The sequence below is a fragment of the Neoarius graeffei genome, chromosome 9 (assembly GCF_027579695.1).
Source record: "Neoarius graeffei isolate fNeoGra1 chromosome 9, fNeoGra1.pri, whole genome shotgun sequence".
In the NCBI taxonomy this organism is placed as follows: Eukaryota; Metazoa; Chordata; class Actinopteri; order Siluriformes; family Ariidae; genus Neoarius; species Neoarius graeffei.
The window spans coordinates 65,132,239-65,148,603 of record NC_083577.1 but is presented as its reverse complement, the minus strand read 5'-3'; positions in this window follow the sequence as shown (position 1 = coordinate 65,148,603).

The window sequence follows — 16,365 nt, the reverse complement described above, 5'->3', positions numbered from 1 at the left end:
AAAGACAGATATCGTACTTTTCACTCCACTACATTTAAGGTCCTTGTTACTTATTATGAAGCAGCTTTGAAAGTGAATGTTTTTTCTTTTCTTTTCTAAAATACGATTGGTTTTTTCGCAGGTGACACTGAGACAGCCTGTCAGTAATCACTAGGTTCACGTCACGTCCATAGACTGGATAAAATCAAGTTCAATGATTTCTCCGCAGCATTATTTAACACGATCAGTTAATGGGAGAATGGAAGGAGGCGGTTCTTCTGGAGAAAGCACGCACCCATGGTTCAGTTTTCTGAAAGGAATAAAGAGTCGTTTCATTTTAAATGTTTGCTTTGTTTGCCGAAAATGGAGCAAATCACAGCTTACAAAAACTTACTGTCTGACCTGAGAAAGCATATTGAGGGATGTAAACATTTTATTCCAAGAGAAAGTTTGTAATGAAGTTGTCTGTGCTTTTAGAGCTAGCGATAACATTGTTGGCTATGCAGTCTGCTTAGTCAAATGACTTTCTATGGATTTGTTCACCAAGTTGCTGTAGCCTTGTCCACGGCTAACACATAGCTAGTTAACTTGGACACTGTTAGTTAGCATGTAAAAATGGAGTTACGCTAACATGAATAACGTTAACTTATTTGAAGTGCTTTTAGAAATGTTTTAGCATAATCTTGCCAAATAAACAAAATGTAGAAATCTTTCTTTTCTAGTGATGTTAGCTACCCAATATGATTTTGAGTTTGAAAAGAGTTTGTTAGCATGTCAGGTGGAGTTTCACTGACTAGCTAGCTTAACGTTAAACCACTTTGATTCCACAGGCAGATTCATATGAGCATGAATATATATACACACACACACACACACACACACACACACACACACACACAAGACCTGTGAGATGGACAGTATTGTACTAGTCAGTCACAACAAATTGGTGAAATTTTTTGTTTTGATGTCAGATGATGGTCTTGTTTTTTTTTTTTTTTGGGGGGGGGGGTTGTGTCTTGCTTAAAGCAGTGCTGCTGTTGGGCAGTTATTAAGCTCGAGGTGTGAACCTGGGCTTTAAACAGGTTGGGCTGTCCTTTTTATTTTCTGAGCAAGCTGCATTTACAGCTGTTCCAGTGTCTTAATGATTAACATACAGTATACATGCATGTGTGCACACACTGCCAGAGCTGGGTCAGAACCCTACCATGCTGCTTTGTGGGGTGGGGACGAGTGTTACAATAAAAAAAAAAAAGACAATGGCTCTTTTTCAGTTCAGATGTTTCATTTTGTAACATTCTACCAGGTGTTTATTCTACAGGTTTTACAAGCGAGTCAGTAAATTCAGTCGGTTGTTTCAGAGGCATTAGGTTTTGTAAGCGTTATGGCAATAATACAACAATGCGTTGACAGAAAATGTATTTTTAAAAGCAACTACTTCAGTACTTCTAAGTAAACAAATTTGACTGTACAGCTTTCACTTGTATTTGACCAGTGGGATCTACACTTTCATTTAAGTAATGAAGTTGGGTACTTTGTCCACCTCTGCTCCCTTCTGAGTCTGACCCCTAACAAGGTTTATTTCTTGTGTCACTTCAGGGAGTTATTCTTTGCCATTGTCATCTCTAACTTTTTAGGGCTGTAGGTCAACACTATCTGGTCAAAAGTTTGCTTTTATAATAACCTCCACTAGATTTTGTACCGTGGGGATTTGCTCATTTAGCCACAAAAGCCTTAGTGAGATCTGGCACTGATGTCAGGCAGGAAGACTTGGGGTTCATTTGGCATTCACCGTAAAGGTGTTCACTGGGGTTGAGTCCACTTGACTTCTTCCACGCTCATCATCATCTTCCTTGTCCAGCACTGTTGCAAGGTCAGGGTCCATGTGAGCCCTATTGATCCACACGTCATATTAATTGGAACATAGTTTTATCCTGGATGCTCTTCCTACTTCAGCCCTCCCATTTCTTGGCTCAGACACACATTCACGCCTGTGGACAATTTTTAGAGTAGCCAGTTAGTCTAACTGCATGTCTTTGGACTGTGGGGGAAACCAGAGCACCTGGAGAAAACCCACATAGACACGGGGAGAACATGCAAACTCCACACAGAAAGGCCCTCGTCAGCCACTGGGCTCAAACCCAGAACCTTCTTGCTGTGAGGTGACAGTGCTAACCACTGCGCCACCCTGAGTTCTTCCATGCTAATCTTGGCAAACCGTGACTCCCCCCAACCACACACACTTTTCCTGTTGTTTGCTTCGAGAGCATTAGCTCGTGTAATTGCAGTTTTTGGCCACTAAGTGGCTCTGTCAGCTCTGTCATTGATCAGTTATTTGTTACATGGTCATGAGAAAAAGATATCTTGGGCTATTTTTGTTAACCTGTCTGTTTCTCATGTGAATAGGCCAAGCAGAGGGTTCACAGAACCAAGCAATTGACCTCACTGATGTTAACATCATAATTATCATGGGTTAGATGTAGGTGATTCTTCTACTATTACTAGGTATAAAGTAAATAAAGCTTGCCCTGGTCCTTATGAAGCTATTGTAAATGTGTGTTCTCTGCAGAATGAGGGAGTTGTCCTTTACTCTGCAGCACAGCATGAGAGGTGATTGCTCTCTCTGAGTCTCCTGTTTTCCACTTTCTCCGGCTGTGATCCGAACTGCTGACCCTTAAAAGACCTCTTCACTGTTCCACTACATTCTTTCCCTCTGTTTTTATCATGCGGATTAGATGTCTCCCCTCTCACCTCTCTGCAGATAGGAACCTGCCTGAGCTCTTTTCCACTGGATAAACAGTCAATATTGAGGATTGGTGATGGCATGTGAGCTGCGAATAGGTTCATTACAAATTAAGTAGGATTTTAAAAATTCTTGTGGAAACAAAGTAAAATTGCATTATCGTTGCAATTCTCTTTTTTTATGTCATGCTGTGGTGTCACAGTGGTTAGCACTGTTGCCTCACAGCAAGAAGATCCTAGGTTTGAGCCCAGCGGCCGACGAGGGCCTTTCTGTGCGGAGTTTGCATGTTCTCCCCGTGTCTGCGTGGGTTTCCTCCGGGTGCTCCGGTTTCCCCCACAGTCCAAAGACATGCAGGTTAGGTTAACTGGTGGCTCTAAATTGACCGTAGGTGTGAATGTGAGTGTGAATGGTTGTCTGTGTCTATGTGTCAGCCCTGTGATGACCTGGCGACTTGTCCAGGGTGTACCCCGCCTTTCGCCCGTAGTCAGCTGGGATAGGCTCCAGCTTGCCTGCGACCCTGTAGAAGGATAAAGCGGCTAGAGATAATGAGATGAGATGAGATTACTGATGTAAATACAGTTAATAGTAATAGTTCAGGTAAGTTTATTCTAAAATGTGTCAATAAAACAGGTAACTAGCTGTTCACTCAAATTCTGAAATCATACTGAATTTTACTTTTTAAAAAAAAACATACATGTCGGTGTGCTATATAAATACTGTGAATCAATGCCTTTATTGACTACTAACTACTGAAATTGCAGTTCTGTCTCTCTGTATTTATGCATTCAACTTCCTGGAACTATCTGAAGTCTACGTGAATCACACAGCGATCATGCATTTGGGACCCCTACTGATGCATATCTCTCTCTCTCTCTCTCTCTGGCTGTGCTTAGACCATGATACCTTTTGTCTGAAGCTGCCCATTTTTCAAGTGATTAAAAATATTGGAACATGTGACTGACAGCTGTTTCTTGTTGCTCAGGTGGAGCCTGTTGGATTGATGGTTTAAAAGATTAATAACTCTGAATGTCTACTCTGACCTGGCAACTTGTCCAGGGTGTACCCCGCCTCTCGCCCATAGTCAGCTGGGATAGGCTCCAGCTTGCCTGCGACCCTGTACAGGATAAGCGGCTACAGATAATGGAGGGATGGATGGATATCATGCTGTGAATTACACTTCCACCATAGTACCTTGCTCCTTGCATTAGCTTGGTGTTTGCCTAAACGAACAGTAGCAGAGCTGGATCCCCTAAACTCCTTTGTTTAAATGTAAGCCCATTGTACTACACTGTCTTCAGTTCTTCAGCCCAATAATCTAAAATGCACTCTTTCATGTTCCTCACCACCCAGAGTGAACAGACATGTTCCGGTTTAGTATTATTCTCAATGCATGCCAGGAGAGCTTTTCACCTGTAACGCTTAACATGCATCACATTATCTGTACATTACTTGTTAATGATCAGGTCAGGATTTGTAATACAGACCAGATTCAGCATGGAGCTCATTAATTCTCTCTGTCTCTCTCTGTATGAGGGCCAGCCACACCACACAGTGCCCTGCAGTTAGGTGTTTGCATCATGTTGACAGATGGCACAGGAGTCTGGTTGTAAGATGGCTCTCCTGGCACCAGTGCCAGCTCAATCTCCCCACATATACAATGAAAAAAAGCCTTCCTTTACTCCAGGCAGCTTCCATACACAGCCACTCAGAACCCTCAGGCTCTGACAAATAAACATTTTACTGAGTTTGTGCCAGTGCAAACTGATCACACAGCTCAGCCAAAAGAGCTTCACTGACGAAAAGCATAGACTTTTATACTAACATGCACAGAATATTGCTGGAAGCTATAAACTAATGATGCATACTGGAGTTAAAACGCTCTACCTCACCCTTTGTGATGTGACCTATATGAAGATGAATTAATGTATTTTGCACACTCCAGGCACAGTTCTGATCTTTAAAAAAAAAAAAAATCTTGTATTAATTTTTGGTATGTTTATTCAGATTTCCCTACCTGATCTATTAAGTAAGGAATAAAATATGATGGTACATGCTGCTGTTGGGCAAATATCAGTGGTGGGTTTTTTCCCCTCTTTTATTATCTTTCGGTTGCTCCCATTAGGGGTTGCCACAGTGGATCTGTTCCGCATATTTGATTTGGCATAGGTTTTACACCGGATGCCCTTCCTGACGCAACCCTCCCCAATCTATCCAGGCTTGGAGACTAGGTATGCACTGGCTTGTGCAACCCCAGTGGCTGGGTATTTTACCTAATCTGTATGTCTTTGAGCTGTGGGAGAAACCTGAGCACCCAGAGAGAACCCATGCAGACACGGGGAGAACATGCAAACTCCACACAGAAAGGCCAGTGAGGTTCGAACCCTTCTTGCTGTGAAGCGACAGTGCTAACCACTACACCACTGTCACCTCTGTTTTATTCCTCTTATACCAAGCACTTATTATTGAATGACACATCTTACTTTTTATCATTTTATAATGGCATATAATGTTGTGGGATGTCTACAAAACAAGTTGCTTATCTTACAGCAGCTATACATATTTTCCTATCACTTTTTCTTTTAAGTTACTCAGACCAAAGAAATGCAGCTTGTCATGTTACCTGGAAACAGCAAATTGTTAATGTCTTTTGTACTGAAGACTTTCACGTGGCAGAAAAATGATAGGAGTAGCTTTACTACTTACTGTTACAATGTGCTGAGACTGGTGGCTCCTTCCAAAAAAAAAAAATTAAACATGTCCTCACAGGAAGCTAACACCATATCAACAATTACACGTCTTTCATTCAAAATTCACATTGATAACATCACCCGGATAGCTTTCTTTCATCTCAGAAATATTGCTAAGATAAGAAATTTAATGTCACTACATGATGTGGAAAAACTAGTTCATGCTTTTGTTACCTCCAGGTTGGATTATTGTAATGCCTTACTGTCTGGATGTTCCAATAAGTGCATAAACAAGCTCCAGTTAGTTCAAAATGCAGCAGCAAGAGTCCTTACTAGAACTAGAAAATATGACCACATCACCCCTGTCTTATTCACACTGCATTGGCTGCCAATCAAATTTCGTATTGATTATAAAATACTACTATTGACCTTTAAAGCACTGAATGGTCTCGCACCACAGTACCGGAGTGAACTTCTGGTCCTCTATGACCCGCCACGCCTACTTAGATCAAAAGGTGCAGGCTATCTGCTGGTACCTCGTATAGTGAAGGCTACATCAGGGGGCAGAGCCTTTTCTTACAAAGCCCCACAGTTATGGAACAGCCTTCCAAGTAGTGTCTGGGAATTAGACACAGTCTCAGCATTTAAGTCTAGGCTGAAAACATATCTGTTTAGTCAAGCCTTTTGTTAATAGTGTTCATGAGGAAAAGGTGTAGATCTGGAGGGTCCTCAGACAGAGTGTTTTGGTAAACTGGGATGTATGGATGCTGTCAGTCCCTACTCGCTTGCTCACTCGAGTTTGTTGACGGTGTAGTGGCTGCTGCTTTATGTCCCGGAGCTCCCTCATGCCCGTGTTACCTTCTGGCTCTCCTCTTTTAGTTATGCGGTCATTGTTAGTTGCCGGAGTCCCTGCTTGTACTCAGTGCAATATGTATACTGTTCCTACTTATTCAGGTGACATTGGGCATACCTAACAATCCGTGTCCCCCCCAAATCTGTCCCTCTGAGTTACATGTTGGTCCTGGGATCAAGATGCTGACCTCTTCTGCTCCTCGGACCTGCCTGATCCATCCTGATGCCCTGTGTCTGGTCGGAGTCTCATCACATCGCTCCTGTGGAGGACGGCCCCATGTGGACAGTTGAAAGTCACACCTGGAAGACGCTCTGGACTCTTACAGTAATGCTTTTATGGCTGAGGACTACAGTTGACTTGCTAACTTTAGGACTGCAGTTGTCATGAACAGTTTTGCACTCAAGTTTCCATTAATGAAGAGTTTATAACAGGCATCACCAAATGGCGGACCTCGGTCCGGATCCGGACCCAGTGATGGTTCTGTCTGGACCCGTGACCAATGGTAAATTCACTAGATTAAGTAATTTTCATGGAGCATTATTTTGGATGGTCGTGGCTATTGACAGCGGGCACTGCTACTCCAGTTAATACGACAACAGCTTCACTCAGTTGAGCCAATAAAATCGTTAGTTTACCCAGCGCACCACAGCAAAGCAACAAGCAGAGAGGAAGAGAGTTAAGTTCAGAGACAACCGACCGAGACAACATGGCTTGCTCCAAAAGGCGGCGGAAAGTAGACAAGGAAAATCGTTGTTTTGAAGATGAATGGATGGAGAAATATATGTTCATTCTTCCGGCAAGCAGTTCAAAGCCTCATATGCACTGAAAACGTGGCACTAATTAAAAGCGGCAACGTGAAGCGCCACTACGAAACAAAGCACAGCTCTTTTGAGCAAAGTTATCCCCTGAAGTCCGAGCTGAGGGCACGCAAAATAACCGAACTGCAAGCACAGTATGACAGGGCTACCCAACTCATCACACATACATTTACAGCCCAGCAACGTGCAAATGAATGTTCCTTAAAAGTAGCGTGGATTTTGGGGCAACATAAAAAAAACATTTAGTGATAGGACAGTTGTGAAGGAGTGCTTAAACGCCGTTGCTGAGACATTGATCTGCTCATTGATCTGCAAGGAAATGCTGCATTAAGAGAGCATTTTGAGACAACTGACCCTGCTACTTTCTGGTTACAGTCTGTTTCTGAGGTGGTGTTTACATTAGACCGTATCCGTCTCGTTTTCATCGCGGATGCACTGTCCGTTCACATTAAAACGCCGGGAAACGACTCCACAGGCGGAACAACTTGAATCCGCCAGGGCCCACGTATTCAATCCATTACGTATCTGATCCGGTGCTGTGTAAACATTGAGGAACGAGGATACGCTGTGCTGAGCTCTAGCTGACGTCGTCATTGGACAACGTCACTGTGACATCCACCTTCCTGATTCGCTGGCGTTGGTCATGTGACGCGACTGCTGAAAAACGGCGCGGACTTTCACTTCCTGCTATTTGTCCCGAATCACTGCTCGTGCGCTTCACTTGCGCGCTCTGTGAGCTGCGCAGGACCGGAGTGCGCACCCTCCAGAGGGCACTCGCTGTTCAGGGAGGAGCGATTTGGAGCGCAGGATGCCTGCGGAGCTGAGCGTATCCATGTATTGGCGTTGCTGTGTGCACGCGAATCGTGTATTGGCGTTGCTGTGTGCACGCGAATTGTTTTAAAAACGTTAATCTGATGATCCGCTGATACGGTCTAATGTAAACACCATCTGAGAGTGTGTTCCCTGGTCTAACCAAAGGAACACTGCACACCTTGACTATGTTTGGATCGACTTACAGCTGTGAGTCAGCTTTTTCCACTATGAACATTGTCAAAACCAAGTACCGTTCTAGGCTCAACAATGAACACCTATATCTGCATGAGAATGGCACTAACTCCATTCCAACCAAGATTTAAATTACTGGCAGGTCAGCCACATGCCCATTTTTCTCATTAAGAAAAGTAAAATAAGAAGAATTAAAAGAGAAAAGTTCAAAGAAAAATGTTCTGTTTGCATTTCCCCCCAAAAAAACCACTTGTTTTCTGAAGATGTGGACTTTTTTTTCTTGAAAAGTAGGCCCTCATTTTTTTAGACTGGGACCTCCTTATTTTAAGAACAAAGAAGTAGTGCTGTCAAAAATGTTGCGTTATTAATGCGTTAACTTGACTCAATTTTAACGGCGATAATTTTTTTAATCGCGAGATTAACGCTCTGTGACATGATGTAGGTTTTTAACTGCCAGGAACTTGGAACAGAGACTTTGCTTAGAAAATCGATAGCAGCTAGACTGTAATGCCACGCCCTGCACAGCCAGAGTCCTCTGCCCCCCCCCCCCCCCCCCCAAGAACCAGCGCGGGCAGGGCGCGCTAGTAGAGATGGGATTTATGGCTCTTTGATGGGATCCGCATCTTTGTGATCTGTTCTTTGAAAAGAGCCGTTCAAAAGACTGGCTCATTTGGCTCTTTTTAAATATTTATTCAGTTTTAAGAAGACAGCGTCTAAAGAAGCCAGATCCCTCTGAACTGTAAACTCAATGCTATCCCAGAAATCCTTCCTGTAATATGCAAATTTGGCCGCCTCTGATTGGACAGCGCGACGCATCAACAGGCAGAAAGTGTAAAAGTACAAAATGTGTTAAGTGAGCTGAAACAGTAAAGATCAGATTCAATGCAATATTTATCAACAAACAACTTAAAGTTAATATAATAGTGCACTTTATATTATAATCAAGCATGTCAAGCCTACCGTCACTGTGTAACCTGTCTCTCTGATTAGAGTTGTAGATTAACTCAAGCAGTAGATCACTTCACTCATGGTTCTCTTGCTAGCCCCACCCATCGGGATGAAGAGCCACGGTGCTCGGCTTAGGTTTCACTTTGCAGTGGCTGTGTCAAGACGTGTTATGCTTTGCAATAAAAATAAAAAAAAAACATTGGTACAAAGCAAGCCCGTTCACTTTATGCTGATAAGAGAATTGCAATCGTTTTTCATTTGACAAAAATGTGCGATTAAATTGCGATTAATCGCAAGTTAACTATGACAGTCGCGACATTAATCGCGATTAAATATTTTAATCGCTTGACAGCACTACAAAGAAGAGAAAATGTTAAGTCAATGCTCTGTTTGCACTTTTTAGTTAATGTTTTCTGAGTTGACTTTTTTACTTGAAGTGTAGGCCTTCAATTCTTCAGGTTGGGACCTCTTTAATTTAAGAGAAAAAGGAGTTATTCCACTCTGTTTGCACTTTATTTATTTTATTCTGAGGTTTCTGTTTTCTTTAATCTGAAATGAAGGCCTTGAATTTATTTTCCTGGGACTACTTTTATTTATGGTAAAAAAGATAGTTGTGCACTCAGTTCATTTCCTGCATTGGAAATTAACAATAAATATTGTTGAAACCATATGAAAATGTGGACATAGGGGAAGGCTATAAGACACAAGCTGGACTTCGGTTCGGACCTTCTACTTGGACAAAATTTAATAACTGGACCTCAGTGACTTTTAATTGAATACCCCTGGTTTATAACATCAACAAAACTGACTTCATGTTAAAACTGTTAATGTTATAGTCATGTTGTCTGTTATCACCCAAATGAGGATGGGTTCCCTTTTGAGTCTGGTTCCTCTCGAGGTTTCTTCCTCATGTCGTCTGAGGGAGTTTTTCCTTGCCACCGTCGCCACGGGCTTGCTCATTGGGGATAGATTAGGGATAAAATTAGCTCATGTTTTAAGTCGTTCAAATTCTGTAAAGCTGCTTTGCGACAATGTCTGTTGTTAAAAGCGCTATACAAATAAACTTGACTGACTGACGTTTTTCTTTGGTTAATAATTTTCTTTCAATCCATTCACTCTAGGCTTAAATTAACCTATGTGGAATGTCTGCCATATAAGTTTCTGTGAAAGAGTTACTCTAGAAATGATGACCTATCAGAGAGGGTGCATTAATATAAACCAGAACTATTGTCGGAGCTGCTGTTAATGAAAATGAATAAACATCTTCTGGCCAATTAGATCCAAAAACTTTGTATTTTGCTTTTGCAGGTAATGTGAAATGTCTGTAGTGAAAGTGGACTCTAGGATAAACTCAGAGACACACAGAAAAGAGGAAGAGCGATGAACAGGTAGAGAGAAAAAAAATCCAAGACCTGGTTGTTACTGAGATCTGCAGCCGCTCATGAATGAGACAGACTGAGACACACGGAGTGACTGACTGAAGCAAAGGCAAACACGAGCCTACTCTTGAATAGTCCTGCACGTTATTTACCTGTTAGAGGCAAGGCTCTGACAAGGACAGGACCGTGCTGATGAGAAAGTCAAACCAGAAGAATAAGAATGAAGAGAGACTTGCAGGAGAGTGAAATAATATTGAGGTTCTCCTGTGAAGAAACTTCTGACCTCTAAGGGGAGTTGTCAGGGCAAAAGAGGAGAGCGGAGATGTGGCAAGGTACTATTTGTTTTTGCATTGAGAAGCAAAGTTCAGATTGTTATTTTAAAAAGCACTTACTGTTTGGAGAAAAGTGGAACAGTGGCGCGAAAGAGTGATTAGATGCACTTATAAAAATGCTCACAGAATACCAAGAAAACAATCAATCGAATGTACAAACCCCATTTCCAGGAAAGTTGGGATATTTTCCAGAATGCAATAAAAACAAAAATCTGATTTGTTCATTCACATGAACCTTTATTTAACTGACAAAAGGACAAAGAAAAGATTTTCAATCGTTTTACTGACCAACTTAATCGTATTTTGTAAATATAAACCAAATTAGAATTTGATGCCTGCAGCACACTCAAAGTTAGGACAGAGGCATTATTACCATTGTGTTAAATCACCTTTTTCTTTCAGTAACACTTTTTAATCGTATGGGATCAGAGGATTCTAGTTGTTGCAGTTTCGCGATTGGAATTTTTGTCCATTCTTGCTTAATACAAGACTTTAGCTGCTCAACAATCTGTGGTCACTGTTGTCTCATTATCCTTCATGATGCACCATACATTCTCAGGAGGAGACAGATCTGGACGCCATGGCCTAAAGGTTAGAAAAGCAGCTTTAAGACAAAAATGTCGCCAGTTCGATTCCCTGGACCAGCAGGAATGGCTGAAGTGCCTTTGAGCAAGGCACCTAACCCCCAGGCTGCTCTGGGTATGTTGTACCTCACTCTGGATAAGAGCATCTGCTAAATGCCTGTAATGTAATGTAGTCACACACACACACACACACACTGTCTACAAAGCCATGCTGTTGTAATCCGTGCAGAATGAGGCTTGGCATTATCCTGCTGAAATAAGCACCAGGAAGAGACATCACCTTGATGGCAACATCCATCCATCCATCCATCCATTATCTGTAGCCGCTTATCTTGTCCTACAGGGTCACAGGCAAGCTGGAGTCTATCCCAGTGGACTATGGGTGAGAGGCGTGGTACACCCTGGACAAGTCGCCAGGTCATCGCAGGGCTGACACAGAGACAAACAGCCATTCACACTCTCATTCACACCTACGGTCAATTTAGAGCCACCAATTAGCCTAACCTGCATGTCTTTGGACTGTGGGGGAAACCGGAGCACCTGGAGGAAACCCACGATGGCAACATATGTGTCTCTAAAATCCCAGTATACGCTTCTGCATCAATGGCACCTTCACACACATGCAACTCACCCATGGTGTGGACGCTAATGCCCCCCATGCCATCACAGATGCTGGCTTTTACACCTTTCTCTGATAATAAACTGGATGGTTGTGTTCACCTTTGGCAGGCAGAAATCGATGTACAATTTTTCCCAAAAACAAGCTGAAATGTGGACTCATCTGACTACAGCACACTTTTCCACTGTCTTTCAGTCCATCTGAGATGAGCTCAGGCCCTGAGAAATGGGTGGCATTTCTGCATAGAATTGATGAATGGCTTCCTCCTTGTGTAATACGGTTTCAGGTTGCATTTCTGGATGCAGCGGCGGACTGTGTTAAGTGACAGGTTTTCCAGAATACATTTGTCACGTTAGCCCTGTGATGACCTGGCGACTTGTCCAGGGTGTACTCCGCCTTTCGCCCGTAGTCAGCTGGGATAGGCTCCAGCTTGCCTGCGACCCTGTAGAACAGGATAAAGCGGCTAGAGATAATGAGATGAGATGAGATTTGTCACGTTGGCATGACAGTTTCTCAGGCAGTGCCACCTGAGGGCTCGAAGGTCTCACACATTCAACAGTGGTCTCTGACCTTGCTCTTTAGGCACAGAGATGTCTCTGAATTCCCTGAATGTTTTCACAGTATCATGTACTGTAGATGTTGAAAGACCTAAATTCACTGCAATCTTGCATTGAGAAATGTTCTTTTTGAATTGACTAAAAATTGTTTCAGAAATGTTGGCACAAAGGAGTGAGCCACGACCCATCCTTGCTTGCAAAGACTGAGCCTTTGGTGCTGCTCCTTTTATACGCAATCATGTTACCAATTAACCTGCTTATTGTGGAATTTTACCAAAATGGTGTTACTTGAACATCCTATAAATTTTTCAGTCTTATTTTGCCTCTGTCCCAACTTTTTTGAGTGTGTTGCAGGCGTCAGATTCTAACTTTGGCCTGCTGCCGGTCCAGATCTGTCTCCTCCTGAGAATGTTTGGTTCATCATGAAGAGGAGAATCAGACAACGGTGAGCATGGACTGTTGAGCAGCTGAAGTATTAAGTATTAAGCAAGAATGGACAAATTCCAATCGCAAAACTGGAACAATTAGTATTGTCAGTTCCCATACGATTAAAAAGTGTTATTAAAAGGAAACGTGATGAAATACAATGGTAATAATGCCTTTTTTTTTAGTGTGTTGCAGGCATCAAATTCTAACTTAATTTTCTCATCTCATTATCTCTAGCCGCTTTATCCTTCTACGGGGTTGCAGGCAAGCTGGAGCCTATCCCAGCTGACTACGGGCGAAAGGCGGGGTACACCCTGGACAAGTCGCCAGGTCATCACAGGGCTGACACATAGACACAGACAACCATTCACACTCACATTCACACCTACGCTCAATTTAGAGTCACCAGTTAACCTAACCTGCATGTCTTTGGACTGTGGGGGAAACCGGAGCACCCGGAGGAAACCCACGCGGACATGGGGAGAACATGCAAACTCCGCACAGAAAGGCCCTCGCCAGCCACGGGGATCGAACCCGGACCTTCTTGCTGTGAGGCGACAGCGCTAACCACTACACCACCATGCCGCCTAACTTAATTGTATTTTGTAAATATAAATTAAGTTGGTCAATAAAACTACTGAAAATATTTTCTTTGTGCTTTTTCTCAGTTAAATAAAGGTTCATGTGAATTAACAAAACACAGATTTTTATTGCATTTTGGAAAATATCCCAACTTTTCTGGAAATGGGGTTGGTGATGTGAAAAAATGTTTCTAGAAACGTAATGATTGAAAAACATTCTGCGCCACCCCAACGTGTGCTACACGGTTTTCCCTGCTGCTTCTAATACATAACCTTTGTTCATAAATACACCAATTTCTCCATGTGGTACAGATTGCAGCTCCTCTACAATACTGCCTGATTTCTGTTTAACACTTGGAAGCCTCAGCTGGCTGAAACTCCCTCACGAAGGCAAAAGGCAGTTTACTGCCAGCTTTTAGATTGTGTGCTTTAGCTAGAATGGGAGCTCGTGTATTCACAAAAGTTAAATGAGGCTTCAGCTGTAATTTATAATCAGATAATCCAACAGATGTGTGAGGAAACTAAATGCATTTTTTTTTTTTAAATCTTAGACACATCATGGCTTCTGTGTGTACGAGCAAACATAACCTCTGGAGCCTTGTTTGTGTGAACTGATAACTACAATAGTTGAGAAATTCTGCTCACAGAATGATACTAAAGCACAAATATGAGCGCTTATGGCACTGTTGTGTTCAGCTGTGATTAAAGAGCCTCCAGGAGTTTTAACACTGTGTACAGAATTTACATATTGCTAAAGGATTGTGAGACATTGCTCACAATGGTTGAATGATTTTATTTAAAAAATCATTTCCAATTTACAAATAGAAATATTCACTAGTAGTATTTTCATTTATTCTCTTTACGATTGTTTGAAAATACACCCAGTAATATAGCCTTGTATCTGTCTTGATTTTGCTAGGAACATTCAATGAAAGCTTAAATGAATAATAAAAGCTTAAATAATAAAGAAAGGAACACTTCTACTTACTGACTTAAACACAACATAGAAAATCCCTTGAACATTTGTAGTATTAGAGCAAATCCCTTAAAGCTACACTGTAAAAAAATATCTGTTGTTTTTACGGAAAATACTTGCAGCTGTGGTTGCCAGAATAATCCTGTTAAAAATACAGTGAAATGTAAACAACATTACACTTCATTTCACTGGGATTCCATGTACAATTAATGATAACTAAATGTAAATTTTACAGGTATTCAATGTACAATAATCAATACATAACTGTTAATTTTACGGATATTCATTGTACAATAAAAAAAAGCATCTCATCTCATCTCATTATCTGTAGCCGCTTTATCCTGTTCTACAGGGTCGCAGGCAAGCTGGAGCCTATCCCAGCTGACTACGGGCGAAAGGCGGGGTACACCCTGGACAAGTTGCCAGGTCATCACAGGGCTGACACATAGACACAGACAACCATTCACACCTACGGTCAATTTAGAGTCACCAGTTAACCTAACCTGCATGTCTTTGGACTGTGGGGGAAACCGGAGCACCCGGAGGAAACCCACGCGGACACGGGGAGAACATGCAAACTCCGCACAGAAAGGCCCTCGCCGGCCACGGGGATCGAACCCGGACCTTCTTGCTGTGAGGCGACAGCGCTAACCACTACACCACCGTGCCGCCAATAAAAAAGCATCTAGGAATGAATTGCGAGTGTTCTTGATTATTGGTTTTTGTGGCTCCAAAATGATGGTTACAAGCAATGATCTACTAGACAGATATTTTATTTGATTTAGAGTTTTACGAAATGTGCCGGAGAGCCTCTACTGACATTTTTTTATTTTTTTAACAGGGCAATGATGTAATTTTAACTATCACATTCTGTTTTAGTATTACAGTTTGTCTGTGTTTAAACTACAACAATTTGTAAATTCTACAAAAAAATATGATCAATTCAACATATTCGTACTGTTAAATTAACAGTGGTATTTGGTTAGGCGTTTTACAGTATATTGATGTAAATTACACACTGCTTCATTGTTTTTGTATTTACAGTTTTTTATGTCATGATTTTACATAAATTCACTTAATTCTACGGACATTTTTTACAGTGTAGACGGCCTTTTGATTTCATAAAAGCGGTAAAATTTAGTTCCCTCTGGTCATTGTGATATGTTTATTTCTGTAATACCTTTATTTAAAAAAAAAAAAAAAGAAGCAGGTCATTCTGTGGCTGGGAAGTTATTTAATTTGAGGGGATTCCCTAGCAAATAATGTGCATGAGATCGCTTGTTTCGTGCAGTCAAGCAGACAGAGGAAGTCCGTGTGTGCATGTTTACCTTCTTCTTCATCTTTTGGGTTTTATGGCAGCTGGCATCTACAGTGTGGCATCATTCTGTCGCTAAACGAACAGATGATCACACCGAGGTGCTCGTTGACCGCCGATATTTTAGTTTCGTTTGGTCCTGCGTTTCCTTTGCTTCGCAACATAACGTCTTTTTTTTCTCACTTTCCGTTACTGTAGTCGGTCTTTCACGTTTCATTCGCACACTCGCGTCCTCCATTTTTCTCTCCCGTTTCAAATTTGTATCCCACAATGCCTTGCGCAAACGGGGAAAGCCCACCCCACAATGTGATGCATAACGTAGTATCTTGAATTGGGTCATGGTGAAGCAGGAAAAAATAGCAGAGAATTTAGGGCCACATGACTGTAAATTCATTAATTGTTCTATTTTAAAAAACGAATAAAATTGGAAGTCTGTGATTCGAATTCAGTAGCTTTCGGTCCACTAAACAAAAATAACTGGTGTCAGGGAAAATTATTTTTATGACCTACACTTGAAAAATCTGAAAGGCAGTCTACCTTTTTAAGATAATACACTAAGGTTTATA